Raw genomic sequence first — 14,027 nt, forward strand, 5'->3', positions numbered from 1 at the left:
TTCACAAATTTTTTGTAATGAAAACCACAGTTTCGTCATTGGGTGCCACCCGTTTTTGCTTAGATTCACACTATTTCCTTAGTACTAATTAGCAGATGCTGAAATGATCTTGACAGACTGCGCAAAATATGGAACGCTTCACGAATTTGCGTGTCATCCTTGCGCAGGGGCCATGCTAATCTTCTCTGTATCGTTCCAATTTTAGTATATGTGCTGCCGAAGCGAGCACGTTGAAAAGGGGTCACCCACAGGCCTTATAAGGCACGGGAGTCTTTCACCTGTTATACTTACGGTGACCGAACCGCGCGCTTTCCGGTCCATCTTGGAGCCTTTGGGAGAATTTCATGCAACGGAACTCATCACAAGGCTCGTATGTTTGGTGCTCTGACCGCCAGGTCGTACCTGGCCGCGACGACCTGTCAGGTTTACCTGTTGGGTGGGACATGCAAATGAGCGCCCGGGGCACCCTGGGTAAAGGGCCCCGCTTAGCACCCAGGCCGGGGGCTTTGAGTTCTCGTGCCGCGGAGCTCAGCCCGCGGGGCATGCCGGGAGCTGCCAATGCTGCGGCCGCGGCGGCGGGGTCCAGCGCCCAGGCGAGCTGGAGACGCCCCGATAACGAGGCTGCTGCGGCACCGAGAGGGCCGGCCCGTGGTCGGCGCGCACCTTTAGAACAGGTCGTTTCACCATTAACTTCCTCTGATGAGTAATTTTTTTTAAAAAAGTAATTAACCGACCATTATCACACCTAGAAAAGTTAAGGTAATTCCTTCATGGCACCTAATATTCAGTCTAATTTCAAATTTCCTTATTTCAGAAATGCCTTATTACAGTCGAATTGTCATAGAGATCCAAACAAGGTCCCAGGTTGTATTCGGTTGCTACGACCCTGGGTGTCTATTGTCCTCTAATTGCCCTCGCCTCGTTTTTCTTCATGTCATTCGTATACTGAGGGATATTTGCCCTGTGGAATGTCGCGGATCTTGGGATTTGGCCCATTACTTACTGATGGTGTCGTTTAACTTGTTTCTGTAGCCTCCATGTTTCTTGAAAATTTATGGTTAGGGGTAATGGACTCATTAGATTCTGGTTAAGTTGTGTTGTGTTTTGTTTTGACGCCCGCACGGCTTCAAACACAGTGGTAGGGTGTGTGCTTACTGCACCTCAGCAAGAGTAGTGTATCCGCTGGCTGTCCCCGTGTGAGTGATGCCTACCCCTGACCTGTGGGTGCAGGTGGGGTCAGCCGTCTGACCCCTCACACTGTAAAGTCTCCCAGAAATCTTTCCTTTAATGATTTTAGGATACACCCATGAACAAGCCAAGTAGAAGGTCTGGTCTGGTGGTTTGCTTGCTTTTTGTTTTGTTTTGAGGACACGTTGTAATTGTACATATTTATGGGGTGCAATTTGATGTTTCGATACATATCTATGTTGTATAACGATCCAATCAAGGTAGTGTATCCACCACCTCATGCATTTATCCTTTCTCTGTGGTGAGAACATTCAGTAGCCTCTCTTCTATTTTGTGGTATACAGAATTTTACTGTTAACCATTTTCACCCTACCGTGCAATAGAGCATCAGAATTTTTTCCCTCTTCTTTAATTGTATCTTTGTACCCATTAACCAATGTTTATAAACAAACATTGTGAGTTTGTGAGTTATAAGTTTACTTGTGAGTTATAAGGATTTAACCCCTGGCCTATGGTGGCCAAGTTCTGTATCCCATGGAAGAGAATTGAGAGAATAATAGGATCAGGGAAAGAAATTAGGAAAGAGTGTTGATGTCATTTGAGTCTCTGGATCATTTGATCCCATGAGCAGGTGCTTTCCATAGTTGTTTGGTTACTCGTTCTAACAAATTACTTTTATTAGGCTAGATTAAAGTTGTTTTTGCCAAATGCAAATATGAGATCTTAAACATTTTTGAGTTTAGCATGTCTTCACACTGCACACTTGCAACATTAAAACATTATTGGCTTCTGCTAAACTCAAAAATATTTAAGATGCCGTATTTGCATTTTGACAAAAACAACTCTAGTGTTAGTACCCGTGGTTAAGCATATATGAATTTCCAATCACGTTTTTTTTTAGGAGGAAATAGTGTTCTTTATCACATCCTTATAGGAAAGTTATGAGGTAGGTGGCTATTTAATTAAATAATATTTTGTATGATTTGACTCATTTGAGAACGATGAGTCTTTTTTTTTTTTTGAGACGGAGTCTCACTCTGGCAACCAGGCTGGAGTGCAGTGGTGCGATCTCGGCTCACTTCAACCTCCGCCTCCCAGGTTCAAGTGATTCTCCTGCCTCGGCTTCCCAATTAGCTGGGACTACAGGCGTGCGCCACCACGCCCCGGCTATGTATTTTTAGTAGAGACGGGGTTTCGCCGTGTTGGCCAGGCTGGTCTCAAACTCCTGACCTCAGGTGATCCACCTGCCTCAGCTTCCCAAAGTGCTGGGATTACAGGCGTGAGCCACCGCACTCCCCCCACCACCCTCACGATGAGTCTTACTTAATAGGAATTATTAACAAATTGGCTTTAAGAAATTTATTTAAAGGATTTTTTCAGTGAGACAAATGTTTTATTTTTATATTCTGGAACATTTGAACTCATCAATAAACATAATAATTTTAACGATGTACATTAACTGAAATAAAACAACTACCTTTCCTTTGTGACATGTAAAACTATGGTGCATTTCGCAATCAATGACATTTTAGATCCAAAGAGTTGTATCTTATTTTTTGGAAGAGGAAACTGAGGCTGATATAAGTGTAGTGACCTCCCTGGGCAAGATTGGCCACTGGTCCTACCATCTTCTGATGCCGAATTCATTGCTGTTTTCACTGCACCATTTGTAGTATTACTAGGTCAAACTATTTGCAGTAAACTACAAAGAAAAAGATAAAGACCTCAAGCCTGCCATTTTACAATTATATTTCTGAGTTCTGCTCATTTGACTGCAGAACAAGACAGCACACACTAAGTGGAAAGCTGACCTTGTTCTTTTTACTCACAGAAAGGGCACATTTGGTGATGTGACACAATTGAAAGTCAAAAACCACAGGTCATTTCCTCTTCAGGAATTTTGCTCTAATTAAAAAGAAGAAGGAACTCATCCTAAATCCTCACATCCTCTTTAGCAAGGAACAGATGAGTCATTTAGAACCACAGCATCAATGACCGGCGTCACCTGGTGTGAAATTGGTGAACTCCAGGTGGGAAACAAAGGTTATCAACCTGGGCTGCAGGTCGCAATCACAAGAGCTTTTAAAAATACGAGTGACTGAGTCCTCCCCTGGAGATTCTGACTTTGTTATTGTCGTTTTCAGACAGGGTCTTCACTATGTTGCTTAGGCTGATCTGGAACTCCTGGGTTCAAATGATCCTTCTGCCTCAGCCTCTCAAGTAGCTGGGTTTACAGGTGCACACCACTGTGCCTGGAAAGAGATTCTGATTTAATTGTCCTGAGTACGGCCGGGGTGTCTGTGAGATATCTTTCTGCATTCTCCCTCTGCCTCTCTCTTTCTCTCCACGCCTCCTGTGAGCTCTCAGCCTTTATAAGATCTTCTTTGGGCTTGTCAGCACCCTTCTTTCTTTCCTCTCTTCTCCTTTCTTTTCCATCAGACACACTACATCAGGTGAAGCTTGTTTCGAGTTCCCCACCAGGCCCCTTTCTTTGCTACTGGCTTCCTTTTATGGCCATACTTCCTTCCCTCATAATGCACCCACTGGCTCCCCAAGACTCCTCCTAAATGTCCCACTTACAATTGTAAGGATATTTAAAGACTCATCAGTCTGGGTTTTATTTCTTCAGGGCTCTGCTAACTAACTCCACAAACTAAAATATGCTAGAACAGTATTTCTCAAGCTTTCTTAGTGATAGATTCCCAGACCCAACTTCTTACAGTTTCCAGAGGATTGACTTATGCCACTGTATTCAGAGGATCACTGGCATATCACCCATATGACCTATCTGTGTTTTAATGGCTACTTTTAATGAAATGAGAAAGTCACTCTGGTAAAGCTGATGTGAGATATTTTGGTGCTTGGAGCCCTTTCATGGCAACCAGTTCCCTAATGTGTAGAAGATGTGTAAACCTCATGTTCTGTTTTATGGTAGGGAAAAAACCATGTCAGAGAGGAACTTCTTAATTTCTTGTAATTACTACAAATTTAACTCTATATACACTCATCCACTTTTCTGAAATGTTATTTCAGAAAAATGTTATTTACAAATAGATGTTATTTGTATGGAAAAAACATTTGTGCCCAGGTAGAAAACTGGATTGTCTGGAAAATACAAAATCTGATTCACATTCTATGGAAGCTATTTTACAACTCTGTAGATTGTAGATAACTGATGGCAGTTAATAATTTCTGTTTATAGCTGTGCAAATTCTCTCCTGACTGGAAGTTCAATTGACTTCTCTTCACCACTGTGGAAGAACCCAGTTTTGCTTCCATTTGCACATTCAACCTTCCTTTATTCCACATAATTTTTTTATTTCTCTTTTGAACTAGTTGTAACGTCTCCTGCGTTTCTGCATTGATTCGTGATAAAATCTTTAACGTGTGTTCATTTTTTATGTGTATGAGAGGCATGATTTTATCCACTTTTTAAAAAAAATTGTCTTTTTAAAAGTTTGGAGGTCTTCCAATGAGTTGTCTATTGGATTCATCTTAACAAAACCAGATATACGTTTCACCAGACTAGCTTGTGGGCTGCTTAAAGCCCAAACACATTTTTTTCTTGGCTGCCAAATGACAATAGAACTTTGGTGACTCTGTTTTTCTAATTTTAATATTTTTCTCTATTAAGTTTGTGGTTTGTCTCTGTTTTGCTTCCAGCCAGCCAGTGTGTCTGCTGTACTGGGTGGAAACAATGATTGGGAATTTGGTGTCATGGTCTAATCATTTGGTAAGCTCTGTGAATGGATTAATATTTATAGAGATCTAGTCTCTGTTGGGTGACAGACTATAGAGAAACTAGTTTATTAGTCTTGTTTATATACCTTTTGTCCATTTTGGGCTCAAATCAATTAAGAATATTGTGCCCATCAAGAAGGGGAACAGCTCTTTGATATCTGAATTAGTAATTTTTTTTGTGCTTCTGTGTTTATTCTTGACCCGTGAGTGAAATTTTAGAATTAAAGCTATAAACTCTATGTCTGCATGTTTGTAATTCAGAAAAGTCTTTATCTCTCATTATATGAATGTGTAATGCTTTCCTAAATCCAGAGGGTGTTAACAACTTAGATTATGAAATCTCCTACATTAAAGGAGTCCGGTTCTGATTGATTTAAGACAAAGGTCCCCAACCCCCAGGCAATGGACTAGTACCTGTCTGTGACCTGTTCGGAACCCAGCCGCACAGCAGGAGGTGAGCAGAGGGCATGCGAGCATTGCCTCCTGGTAGATCAGCAGCAGCATTAGATTCTCATAGGCGTACAAACCCTATTGTGAACTGTGATTGTGAGGGATCTAGGTTGCACCTTCCTTATGGGAATCTAATGCCTGATGATCTGAGGTGGAACAGTTTCATCCCCAAACCGTCTATCCCGCCAACCCCAGGGAAAATTTGTCTTCCAGGAAACCAGTCCCCGGTGCCAAAAAAAGTTGGAGACTGCTGGTTTAAGAGATGAATAAATGCTTACATAAGCATAGTATGCCAATAATTCCCAGAAAATAAGAAATGGAATTTCTAAAAATTTCAATGTGCTAGATTTAAAAAGTATTCCAAAAGCAACCAGCTTAGGAACATTTTAAGAATTCAAATTCACATAATTTAGGAAAATCTTTGGTAAACTAGACTGTTGTATTAATTTGGTTTAGTAAAAACAGCTGTGTCTTCTTTGGCTTATCAGTGTTATATATAAGTGTAGATTTTTATTGTGCCTGGGTATGTTTTTCTAAGTGTATGCAGGTTTACTGATCAAATAAGCTTGCATTACTTCTACTTAATGCTTGCTTATGAAAAATGTAAATTTGCGTTTGACCAAGTTGCATACTTGTTTTGGTGAACTTTTCGTTAGTCATTGGTCTGTAGCATGTCAGATTGAAGATAAGTTTCCGAGATCTATGTAAATTAAAGTCTTGGATCGGTTTTAAATTGGGCTAATTAATGGAAAAATCAGTGCATATCTAGATAATTTCTAAGTAACAATTAAAATATTAGTTATTAAGCATAATTATAGCTTTACTTTTGCTTTTTATTTTTATGTGCTATAGACAGGCTATCTCTTTGGGTCATATTAAGGAACGTGTTTATTTTTGCCACTTTGAGAAGTTGTATTAGGGATATTAGCCACTGTAGAAAGTTGTGTTATGCATATTGATGACCTCTGCTAATCTGATAAAATGCTGGGTTGTGACAGTTCACAATTATCCAGCCCCCCACTTTTCTCTGCAAAATAGAAGTTACTTTGGTTAAAAGTGATAGTTACATGGTTGACTACACTTAGAAACAGCTATTTCAAAGAAATATAACTCTGTATGTGCTTCTGTTTTTTTCCAAGGAAAAGAGTAGTTTTGTCCTAAAGTAGCAGCATTAAATTTTTCATATTACCTTATTTTCTTTTAATCTTTGTAGTATAGTATATGTAGTGTAGTCTCTTTCATTGCTGATGTTGGTATTTTGTATTTTCTCTCTTATTTTCTTGATCCATCTGGCCAGAAATTTATCAGTTTTATTACATTTTTTGAAAAACCAGTTTTTGGGTTTTTTGGAAACCCAAAATAGAATTGTTCATTTTCTGTTGATTTCTGCTTTTTATTATTTCCTCCCTTTTGTTTACTCTTGGTTTAATTGCCTCTTCTTTCTCTAGTTTCTCATGGTAGAAGTTTAGATTGTTAATTTTAGACCTTTTTTCTTTCCTAATACAAACATTTAAAGCCATACATTTCTTTCTAGGCACTACTTTAGCTGAATCCTACAAATTTTATTGTACTGTGTTTATATTTTTAAATATTTTTCTTTGTCACATGGGTTATTTAGCCAACTTAGTTGATAATGTTCAAATCATGCATATCCTTATTTTCTGTATATCTTTCATCAGTTATTCAAAGAGGACTGTTTAAATTTCCAGCTGTAATTCCAGAGTTCTCAATCTGACCTTTCAGTTCTGACATTTTTTTCTTCATGTATTTTGAAGTTCTCCTATTACATACGTATTTAGGATTGCTGTGTCTTCTTGATGAATTGATTCTGTTATCATTATGAAATGATCCTCAACATTCACAACTACTAAGATTATTCAAATGGATTTTCAATGATTTATAAAAACAGATTTAAAGCAGAAACACAACTTGCATTTTGCCAAGTCATATTCCCTTTATCCTGCTTTACTTTTTTCGTGGCAGCTCTTTCCATCACACACGTGTTTATTTCTTTGCTTGCTTTCTGTCTTCCCCAACTAGAATAACATTTCCAAAGAGCAAGACTTCATCTGTTCTATTTATTGCTGTATTCCAACTGTCTACAACAATGCCTGCCACAAAGTCTGACCTCAATACTTTCTGAATGAAATAATGTATAATAAAGTCACACAACTGTAACAACATCTTTCCATGACTGTACCTCACTTCATGGTGAGACAGGGTTTGCTCACATGGGGGCGATTTCAGAAATAACTTCTACATCGTGATGTCTTCTCATGCTGCTCTTCAGCGCAGTCAGTATCACAAAACAATGTTGTCTTGGGTTCTCAGGGTCTTAGGAAGCTATTAATGAGATTATTCTTTGAAATTAACTTTTTTTTTTTTTTTTTTTGAGACGAAGTCTTGCTCTGTCACCCAGGCTGAAGTGCAGTGGTGTGATCTCAGCTAACTGCAAGCTCCGCCTCCCAGGTTCACGCCATTCTCCTGCCTCAGCCTCCTGAGTAGCTGGGACTACAGGCGCCCGCCATCACACCTGGCTAATTTTTTTGTATTTTTAGTAGAGACAGGGTTTCACCGTGTTAGCCAGGATGGTATTGATCTCCTGACCTCATGATCCGCCTGCCTCGGCCTCCCAAAGTGCTGGGATTACAGGCATGAGTCACCACGCCTGGCCTGTAATTAACTTTTTAATCTTAGCCACTTCTACTCTAGCTAGGTTTAACCTGAATCATTCTAGAACAGTGGGTCTGAGTGACAAACACCCCTGGACTCCTATTATGAGCCTCCACTCACTTCTTCCCCTGGTGGCTGTTCAGGCCCTCCTACATGATCGCCTCTATGGGCCAGCCTCACTGCTTCTAGGAATGGCTCTGTATATTCCTGGGTTGTAAAGGTGGGTAGGAGTTAATTTCTCATGCTAGGACCCAAGGTGCATAAAGCCTTTACATTTCACATCTCTTTATTGACGCTGTGATTTCACTCCCCCCATCAACTCTGTTCATTCACACAGCTCATGAAGGTTTTTGTTTACCAAGAAGTCTAAGTTTCAATCTACCAAAAAAACTGAGGCTGCCCCTGTTGTCATATTTGATAGTGTTAATTGCAAGTAAAACATTTATTAATCAAATCTTCCTGTCCAATTATTTTTACAGAGTGAAAAAAATTTCTTTTTAATTAATTGTGTGTTTTGGGTGTCATGGAACGATATTTTGGTCTGATGGTCAGAGTTCAAACCCCAGTCCCAGCCCTTGAACAACCCACATTCTCTTGTGAGATGGGGATAATAACTACCCTGCTTGCCTTTTAGGGTTGACAGAAAGATCTGTGAGAAACGCTTGTGCCTTGTACATTGCAAAGCATAGCAGGTGTGTAAATTGCTGTTGTTGCGGTGAGAAACTTTTCAATTTTAAGGTTTGCGGTGATTGGAATTTTTTAAATTTATTTTTTATTTTAGTTTTTTTTTTTTTTTGAGATGGAGTCTCGCTCTGTCTCCAGGTTGGAGTGCAGTGGCACGATCTTGGCTCACTGCAACCTCCGCCTACTGGGTTCAAGCGATTCTCCTGCCTCATCCTTCTGAGTAGCTGGGACTACAGGCACACGCCACCACACCCAGCTAATTTTTGTATTTTTAGTAGAGATGGGGTTTTACCATGTTGGCCAGGATGGTCTCAATCTCTTGACCTCGTGATCTGCCCACCTCGGCCTCGCAAAGTGCTGGGATGACAGGTGTGAGCCACCATGCCTGGCCGGGTTTTTATAATTCATTAATTCAAAAACATTTGGGCATTTGCATCAGAGACCTTCACTACATCCTGAAGAACACTTGCCTACAATTCTTAAGCTGAGGAATACAACCCAGTAGTCAGCTGTTATCTTGGAAATTATGACCAGTTAAAAACAACAACACTGGAAAGGAAACGGTGTAAATTTAAGGGAAAGCAAACTTAGGGCCAGTCACCTTCCCCACCACCCAAAGCTTAGAATATTAGGTATTATCTGTTTAACATGTTTCTTAATTTTTTTAACACAAACGTTTTGTACATTTGGGTCCTGTTTATTAAATACATGATGAAAATGAGAGAGGTAAGATCTGCTGTCTCTTTGAGGAAATTAAGACTTAAATGTTTTACTACTTGTACCTACTATTAGCCAATTGATCTTTGTTATTGTCTAGAGTGAGTATCAGCAGGCTCAAACTGTATTCTCAGTCAGCTGTTAAGGTTCCAGTATAATCACCTAGTACTTCAGAGTGGGGGGGGGGGGTGGGGCAAAACCCAACATTCAACTATCCAATGATGCTTCCACTAGAAACGTCCTCATTCTTGTGATGTATAATCCTGGTTCATGCTAAGTTTATAAACTTCTTGTTTTCTGTATCCCTCACTGGCTGCTCTATCCATAACCCATAACCCATAACCACTGAGACCCCCAGGCTTAGTGCTTGGATCCTGCTTCCACTTCAGTAACCTTGGGTAAGCTTAGCCACTTGGGATTTGGTATACAGAATGTGCATATGTGCATCTCTGGTTCAATAGGGGATACAGGCCAGTGTGCTCAGTATGTCCCTTCTGTGAACTCATATGATCCAGATTCCTGGGTCCCAGCACTGGGAACGGTGATTTAGTAGGTCTGGAGAGGAGCCCTGGAATCTGTATTTGAACAGGCACCCAGGGGATTCTGATGCAGGGCTCTGTGGGCTAGCTACCCTTTGTAAATCACTGTGTTCTCCAATTGTTGGCCTGGTTTTTAATCTTTCCTTTTTTTTTTTTTTTTTTATCTTACATTCCAGGAGCCTAAAACTAACTAACCTTCCACAAGTCAATACAGGTTTCTTTTCCCTGTCACCTTGCCTGGACCAAAGTTTTGAAAATGTAGTCGTCTTCTTCCTCCATTCTGCCTTCCTCCTTTCTTCTCCGGCCTCCTCCTCCTCTCTCATGGAGTTATTCACAAAGTCCAGTTGGTTCCTCCTCTCCAGGCTTCATTCACATTACATCTCATTCTCTTGGAGCTCTAAGCCCCTACCCACACTGCCTCATACCTGAACTATCCAAAAGTCTTCTAGCTTTAAGGCTGGGCGTGGTGGCTCATGCCTGTGGATTCTAGCACTTTGGGAGGCCAAGGTGGGCAGATTGCTTGAGCTCAGGAGTTGGAGACCAGCCTGGGCAACATGGTGAAATCCCATCTTTACTAAAATACAAAAAATTAGCCAGGCCTGATGACGCACACCTGTATAATCCCACCTACTCAGGAGGCTGAGGCATAAGAATTGCTTGAACCTGGGAGGTGGGGGTTGCAGTGAATTGAGAACATGCCACTGCACACTCCAGCCTGGGTGACAGAGTGAGACTGTGTCTCAAAAAAAAAAAAAGAACCACCACCAAAAACAGAAGTCTTCTAGCTTCTCTCCTCTTCCTGTAATCCCTTTTGTGCATAATTGTCTGCCATTTGTACAAACACCATTTTCACCATGTCACTCATCTCTTTAAGAAACAGTAGTGATTCTCTGCCTTCCACATTAGAATTTTCTTTTCTATCAACTGCACTCCTCATTACTCCAAAATATTGCCTACAGTCCATTATTTACACACAATTTCTTTACTCTTGGCTTTGATGATATATTCTCAAAATATATTCATTAGAAATTTCAATGGTCACAGAACTTACTTTGGTAAAGGAGATTTTGCTACATTGACTACATTATTATAAATCCCTTCCCATAAGCAGTGGCTAGAGTTGCTTATGGGAAGGGAAATCAAATGGACTGATGCTGATTAGAGGAGGAACTTCCATTCTTCTATTTTGTCACAGAGTTAAACTGCCCTTTGATGGTTTCCTTAGACTAAATTAGATTTATTTTGCTCAATGAACTTTGACCTTGAGCTTTTTTTTTTTTTTTTTTTTTTTTGATACCGAGTCTCTCTCTCGTTACCCAGGCGGGAGTGCAATGGCACAATCTCGGCTCACCGCAACCTTCACCTCCCGGGTTCAAGCGATTCTTCTGCCTCAGTCTCCTGAGTACTGGGATTACAGGCAACCGCCACCACACTCAGCTAATTTTTGTATTTTTAGTAGAGACAGGGTTTCACCATATTGGCCAGGCTGAGACCTTGAACTTTTTTTCCCTCGCTCTGTCGCCCAGGCTGGAGTTCAGTGGCACCATCTCGGCTCACTGCAAGCTCCGCCTCCCGGGTTCACGCCATTCTCCTGCCTCAGCCTCCCTAGTAGCTGGGACTACAGGCGCCCGCCACCATGCCTGGCTAATTTTTTATATTTTTGGTAGAGACGGGGTTTCACCGTGTTAGCCAGGATGGTCTCGATCTCCTGACCTCGTGATCGGCCCGCCTTGGCCTCCCAAAGTGCTGGGATTACAGGCGTGAGCCACTGAGCCCGGCTGGACCTTGAATTTTTTTTATTTTCATTTTTATTTTTATTTTTTTTTTGAGGTGGAGTCTCGCTCTGTAGCCCAGGCTGGAGTGCAGTGGCACCATCTCGGCTCACTGCAAGCTCCGCCTCCCGGGTTCAAGCCATTCTCCTGCCTCAGCCTCCCGAGTAGCTGGGACTACAGGCGCCCGCCACCATGCCCGGCTAATTTTTTTTTGTATTTTTAGTAGAGACGGAGTTTCACCGTGTTAGCCAGGATGGTCTCGATTTCCTGACCTCATGATCCGCTGCCTCGGCCTCCCAAAGTACTAGGATTACAGGCGTGAGCCACCGCGCCCGGTCTGGACCTTGAACTTTTAAAGAGAATGGAGTACCTTTTAATACATTGTCTGTTGATAAAATTTCCCTAAAGCTGGATGGCCAACATTTTGGGTCAATATATAGATTGTTTTGAACAACTTAAAAAATATTACCTGTTTTGAGCCGTTCTTATTTAGTTAAACTGAATCTGTAATAATAAGACAAAGCTTTGACCCATTTTGAATTTTAGGAACAATTATTCAGAAATTCAGGAGCGATACCTGATCACTGTTATAACAGATGTTTTGTTCTTCTTATTCCAGTCCTTTTATATCCCTGGTAGCTATGGAGAAGCTCGTGTTGGAAACGATTTAAATACTTGGTAAATCAACATATGTTTCTTTTCAGAGCACTTATCATTGAGATTGACTGCTGTTCCCCACCTGGAGAAAGACAGTTCTTAACCTTTTTTTTTTTAATTTTTCAATCATAGCTGCTATGGTTTGAATGTGTCCCTTCCACTTCCAAAATTCAAATGTTGAAACTTAACGGCTAATGTAATGCTGTTAAGAGGTGAGACATTTAAGAGGTGATTAGGTCAGGAGGGCTCCATCCCTTGTGAATGGGATTAGTGCCTTTATAAAAAGGCTTCAAGGAGGGCTTAATGTTGTGCCATGTGAGGACACAACATTCAAGGTGCCATCTTGGAAGCAGAGATCAGACCATACCAGACAACTGAACCTGCTGATGCCTTGATCTTAGACTTTCCAGCCTCCAGAACGGTGACAGAATACATTTCTCTTCTTTATAGATCACTCAGTCTTAGGTATTTTGTTATAGTAGCACAAATCATACTAAGACAATAGCATAACACCCCTAAGGTATGCCCCTCTTCCACAATCAAAGAGATATACTGAATCAGTTGTTCTCAAAGGATCTCTCACTTTTCTTCTCTCTGGATAAGCTGGGCAGTGTATGTGTTACTTGAACAAGCCCCTCAGGTGGTTCTGAAACCCTCACCTGTTCTCTCACAGCTTTCAAATCTTTTAACTGCTGCTTCTTTAACCAAAATTTATTGGTTTATCAGTTTCTGAAAGATTTGTGGTAAGATTTGCCTCTTTATTTATAGTTCTGAAAAAATTTTCATTGTAACTCTTATTTTTGCTTTATGTAATGAGGCACTTGTAAGTTCAAGATTGTTATATTTTGTGGGTATATCTTTTTAATTTTATTTTTATGTAGTTTACTTTTTTAATGTAGTTTACTTATTTATCCATATTAATGCAGTTGTGGTTAACTTTTATATTGTATCAATATTGCTAAGTATGTATCCTTTTGGTTAATATTTGCTTGGAATATCTTTATCCTTCTGTGTATTTTCTAGTCTTTGGTGTGATTTTCAAAATTATGTTTGTCATAAATAACATTGTTCAGATCTTAAAAATTAAACCAATCTCATTCCATTTCAAAATATGTAGATTTAATCTGGGGGTTAGCGACCTTTTTCTGTCAGCCAGTAAATATTTTAGGTTCTGTGGGTCATACAGCATCTGTTACAGCTACTCAAAAGCAGCCTCAGGCCACGTGAATAAATGGGCATGGGTAGATTTGTTCTGCCAGCTATAGTTTGCCAACCCCTGCCTTAATCTATTTACATTTTTGTGATTGTTGATATATTTGGCTTATTTTGTGTTTTCTGTTTACCATTTATATTACTTAAGGCAGTATTGGCTGAGGTTACAGATTAATCCAGAGACCTCAGTGGCTCAGCACATTGAAGATTAGATTTTACATGATAAAATAATTATATTTAATATTTATATATATAGTAATACTTATATAGTTTATAAAATAATTATACTTTATGTATATTATAAAATATAAAAGTTATATTTTATCTAAAATGTAAAACAGTTATATTTTATCTAAAATATAAAGCAGTTATATTTTATCTAAAATATAAAGCA

The 14,027-nt window shown here is 40.0% G+C and overlaps 1 protein-coding gene and 1 non-coding gene across 5 annotated transcripts in view; one reads left to right on the forward strand and one right to left on the reverse strand.

Annotated features, from left to right (window-relative positions):
- Positions 1–122: 122 nt before the first annotated feature.
- On the reverse strand, positions 123–229 carry LOC112437141 (U6 spliceosomal RNA). The gene has a single exon (XR_003025791.1). It is a non-coding gene; the product is annotated as a U6 spliceosomal RNA (small nuclear RNA).
- A 292-nt stretch (positions 230–521) lies between these two features.
- Positions 522–14,027, forward strand: part of AKAP6 (A-kinase anchoring protein 6) — a 624,611-nt gene continuing 611,105 nt past the window's right edge. The window contains exon 1 of one of the 4 annotated variants that reach the window (XM_055097463.1): positions 522–759. The gene's annotated coding sequence lies outside the window, so the exon portion shown is untranslated. The remainder of the gene's footprint in view (positions 760–14,027) is intronic. The other 3 variants (XM_014347547.3, XM_034937404.3, XM_055097462.2) reach the window with 3 other exon arrangements.

This window comes from Pan paniscus, chromosome 15 (genome assembly GCF_029289425.2).
Source record: "Pan paniscus chromosome 15, NHGRI_mPanPan1-v2.0_pri, whole genome shotgun sequence".
Classification (NCBI taxonomy): domain Eukaryota; kingdom Metazoa; phylum Chordata; class Mammalia; order Primates; family Hominidae; genus Pan; species Pan paniscus.